The following is a 5,094-nucleotide window of genomic DNA, read 5'->3' on the forward strand; positions in this document are numbered from 1 at the left end:
GCATTCCTGTAGACTGATGCAATTTGGGGAGCTTCATCGGTTCAGTCCGATCAGATGCAGAACAGGAAAAAGCAAATTGAATTGTGCCTTTATGCAGCTCTACCCCTCAGCCACGCTGCTTAAGGAAACCTAGAATGGGAAGTGGAAAAAGAGGTATTTTCCTTCATGGCAGCACACAGGCAACCCTCAGCCGTAGAGAAAAAGGGAGTTCTATCACTTGCTGCTGAACTATTGCTCTGGGTTGGTTAACCTGGCTTCTACAGGGCTAGAGTTCGTCTGCAGAGATGCTCACACCCCGTGGGAAATAACTCAACCTGCCTCCACCCAGCCTGTTTGCTTCATTATCTCCACTGAAACTAAAGAACCTTTCTGCCTGATCACTTTGCATTTGGTCATGTTTGTAGGCAAAGAAGTACCTGCAGTGGTCTCTGGTTTAGCTGTCTCCTGCTTCACTGCACTGCCACAGTCAAGCCCTTTTTTTCCTGGTGGCAGCAGCAGTCTCCCAGTACATCTGCCACTCTTTCTGCACTATTGCTACAGGCCTATCTGTTAAATCTTAAATACTAATGAACCATTAAAAGGGGTATTAACATATTGTGCTGGCCTCTATGTATGTTTTACTCTTCACAGTTTTATCGCAATTTCCATTAGAAAACCTCATTACAGAGATTTTTGTGACATGCTTTGGAACAGCAGCATTCATTATACGTTATCTGTGTGTTGGAGTTTGGGAAATTAATACGCCAGGAAATGAAGTGACTCATCCAGGATCATCACAGCTGTATATTCAAGTCATGATTAAAATCCAAGCTGTAGGTCTCCATTGTGTTTGCTGAACAATCTTTTTTTCTCTCTCTCTTTCTTTCTAGTTTGGGCTTTTGGTTCTTTTCTTTTTTTCCCTTTAAACCGCATCCAGCAGTAGTACACTCCACTGGAAATGGCATTTAGCCAACAATTAGTTAAACAGACTCATTTGTCTGTGTGAGCCTTCCCTTTCTTTGCTTTGGGGTTCAAAGGATGGAAAGAAAGTGGGATTACTGGAAAGAAGAGCCAGGCTGTGGGGAATGGGGGGGAGAGATCCAGAGAGACAGAGCCCAAGGAACTGCTCTAGTGATGGTGTGAGCATGAGATGCGCTGCTGCTGCTGCTGGTGCTGCTGCGAGTCTCTTACGCAGAGATGATCAGAGATATGTGGATTTTCCAGCCTTTCAGTGCTGGGGGGAGAGAAACAAGTTAGGGGTAAGGGAGGCACAAGGAGAGGCTGGAAGGAAGGGGGTTGCTTGATGGGCCTTACACTGCTTGCTCTGATACCTCCGCTGCCCGGGCGGGTAGCGGGGAGTTGGTGTATTTCTCGTTTTATCGGTTACCTTCTCCATGATGCTTTAAGCGTGTGCTCTCTCCAGTTGAACTGGTTTCACAGTGCCTACAGCTTTCAGATTTCCAACTTGCAGACATGTTGCCCAGGTGTCTGGAGGGGACTGGTGTTGCAGCCTTTAGATGAAACCCAGCAATGCTCTGGGTACAGGCTGCTTTTTTTTAGCAGGTACGACAAGGGACGCTGTTTCTTACAACTAGCTGACCAAGAATCCCTGGCATTTGCAACAACTCTGTCTGTTGTACAGCAAATAAATGTCTTTAGACGTTAACATGTTACATTATCGATACTTAGTCATCATGTGGGGTTGGACTTTAATTTCTTAACTTCTGTTTGTCTTTCAGTGCCAGATGGAGAGAAATAAGCATGAAATTCAGAACAATGAAATGGTAATTTGTATATATAAACAGATGAGTGAAGAATAATATTCGTTTAAGAGCATTTGTCTTCATTTTTTAGACTCCCTGAGTCCTTTGTCTTAGCTTTAATAAAAGAAAGCAGTCGTGAATTCAAGGAATAGAACTTCCTCATAAACCAAAAAAAATTCCTGTTGAGGGGGAATACCTTGCATGCAATGAATGAACTTACCTGCAACTGTGAACATGATTTCTCAGACAGGAAAAAATAGAAAGCCCCTTCTAAAAATGAAGCATTTTCCTTCTAATGAAACATTTTCCTTCTGAAAAGGAAAAAAAAATGTTTATTGCATTTTCATACTGAAACTCAGATCTCCTCCCTTCCAAAGAGAGGCCCTCCAGGAGAACAAAATCAATAAAATACTTGAATCTTCATTGAAAATTGCCCTAGATAACAGGAGCACAAGAATCGTGTTAGCTGAAGACATTGTAGAAAGCAACCTTTATAATTTCATTTTTTCTAAATTTTAATAGAGACACTTACAATACTATTAATATATTTATATAAGTATATTGCCTTTTATTGTTTCCTAAGAGTAAATAGAGTCTCTGATTCAGGCACTACATCCTCTTCAGTTAAAAACTGGTATAGAGTACAATTCTTTTATCACATCTCCGTTTGTTTTTATTGACAAGGTAGAGTAAAATTAAGTGCAACTGCAGCAATGGAGAATCACAGATCTAGGACGAGGCAAAATGGAGTCACTGCAAACATCAAAAGTGTAGTCTTACCCTGAACCATGCCTAGCTTCGTTCAGATCTGGGGTTCCAGACTGGTGGTGTCTTTGTGGAAGGTGTTTTAAACAGGTCTAATGCTAACTTGTGCAGGCTGTACCTCACCTGAAATGTCTTCTTTTGTTGTCAGCCGTAGTTCAAATTACATTTGTATTCATTTGAGAATTTTAACCAGTTGATTCAAGCTTAGTTTTGACATCAAATCAATCACATTCTTCAGATTTTAAGCAGCTCCATGAAATGATGGTCTGCTGAGGTGCAAAAATGCCTACAGTTGTCCTGAGAAAAATCCATTAAAAAAGTGAGACTGTGGCTTGTTTTGACAAATTGCAGCATGAGTCATGAATACTCGGGATTCTTACACCTTTGAACAAAAAATTTTGAGCTGCATAATTTTGATCCCAAAATACCATCTCATGACAATTTGTTATCACAAATAAATTCTCCGTCTCTAAGACATTACTTTTTATAACTATGACCTCTAATATATAGGAACTGTCTTTTATTTAGATTTTATACTCCCTGAATAGTAGATAAATGTTGAACTGCAGTGTCAGAAAAATGGAGAAATTCTGTTGACTTTGGATACATGTCACAGAATAATTCTGTTCCCTTCTGCTGATGTAAGCTAAAGATCCCTGCTTCATCAGTTAGCGTAGGATTATGCGTATTGCTAGAGATTCATTAGTAGTGAAGACTTTACTCTGAGGTGGATTTTGGTAGGAATTTAGACTCTGGTGCAAGTGCACGCAGACCTCAAACTTGGTGTTTTTTAGCATGTGAAACTGAAAGGCACATGCTGGTTTTTATATTTGAAAAGTAAAAACATCCTGTGAGGTGGGCAGAGATTAAATGCAACCATACCACGCTGTAGTCACTGATTCCCCTGTTCTTTGAGATGGATCACGCAGCTCTCCTTATCGTGATTCTCCAGCTCTGTGGAAGTAAGATTGCTTTCTTATTCTGAGCTAACACCTTTCTTGGTTTTTTATCACATCGTGACAGATATGATCGCAATTCACAACTGTGTGGCTGTGTGGTTCAGACAAATTTAAACTGTTCAATGGTATTCACAAGTCAGAAGTAATAATAATTTCTAGGGCTTTTTTCCTTTTATTTAGTGAACTTTTTCCTTGGTGTTTTGCTTGTAGTGCTGCCAAAGTTGTTTCTGAAGTTTTGTATATTTTCAATTTTCAATTATATTAATTCTGAAACTGAATTTCTGTGTGTGCTCTAGCCAACATAGAAGGAAAGTTTGTGGATTCAACTGTAAAACTTACTGAGAAGGTGAAACTGGAATGCATATATCCAAAAAAAGCTGTGATAACCCAGACATCCTGGATGAAACTTAATGTAACTCATAAAGAAAATATAGCTGTCTTGCATCCGATCTACGGCATACATATCAAAGACAGATACAGCGGAAGAATTTATTTCGAAAATGCTTCCAGGGAAGACAGGTCCTTATCCTTTGTCAGTAGCACTTTGGAGGATGTTGGTCTTTACTCTTGCTCCGTTGCAACTTTTCCAGATGGAATTTGGGAAAAGGTAATAGAAATTGTTCAGCCAGGTAAGTCTCTCATGTTTTTAAATTTTGATACATGCAAAACAGAAATCCATGCCAGTTTAGGGAGTGTGTGGCATTGTAATTTTTCTTTTCAATTATATTAGCTTGCAGAAATGGAATAATTTGGGGAAAAGAACTAGCACGACAGAAAAGAATTATGTGTGACAAAACATCATTCTAAGAGAAGAGGGAAGTAAGTAACGCATTGCTTGGCAGTCTTCAAGTTCTGGTATCAGCTATTTATTCCTGAATGTAGCGGCTTGGCTTAATCTGGAGCAATGCAAGAAACAAGAAATGTTCCTATGGGACGTTACCCTTCAATCCCCGTGTTACTCAATCTGCTTTCTTATAGATTTCAGCACACCAAACCACACAAACAGTGGATCAGTTATCAGAGGTGTGTTTGTCTAAATGATACCGCGGGATTCAGTATTCTCAGGATGTAGTATTTCTTCTCAGTGTGTAGAGTTTCTTGGTGTGTATCCTTTGAGCACACTAAAACAGAACCCAAACCAACAGCAAACCCCCCCAGTTTTCAAGTGTATCAATATAATGCTACTACAGAGGGAGATAGTAATGTTGGATAGAAATGAATCCTTCTGTATTTAAAGAATCAAGGTTTCTGAGAAAAATCCTGTTCAGCTCCTGATAAATGTGTATAAACATGATCTTTGTAAACACTGATCTGAAGAGAGTGAAGCGTATTGCCAGTGAAGGTAAAATATTGCAACTCCATTCTGCACTGCACATGACACGTTATTGCAACCAGAGTATTTATTTGTGTAGTAGTTATAGTAGAACTGTTATCAGTCTGGCTTCATCAGTATTAAATATTTGAAAGTCCCTGTATGACATCTTGCTTTGATTAAAGAAGCCGTAAACTTCCAATTCACTCCCATGCAGCCTGTTTCTTAGCTTGCTGCTAACATTAGATAGATAATTTCGCTTCTTTGTCTTCCAAAGAGTAATATCAGGGCACTGATGTCAAGTTTTTTTTATTTT

Source organism: Buceros rhinoceros, unplaced genomic scaffold (genome assembly GCF_000710305.1).
Source record: "Buceros rhinoceros silvestris isolate BGI_N320 unplaced genomic scaffold, ASM71030v1 scaffold7735, whole genome shotgun sequence".
Taxonomy (NCBI): Eukaryota; Metazoa; Chordata; class Aves; order Bucerotiformes; family Bucerotidae; genus Buceros; species Buceros rhinoceros.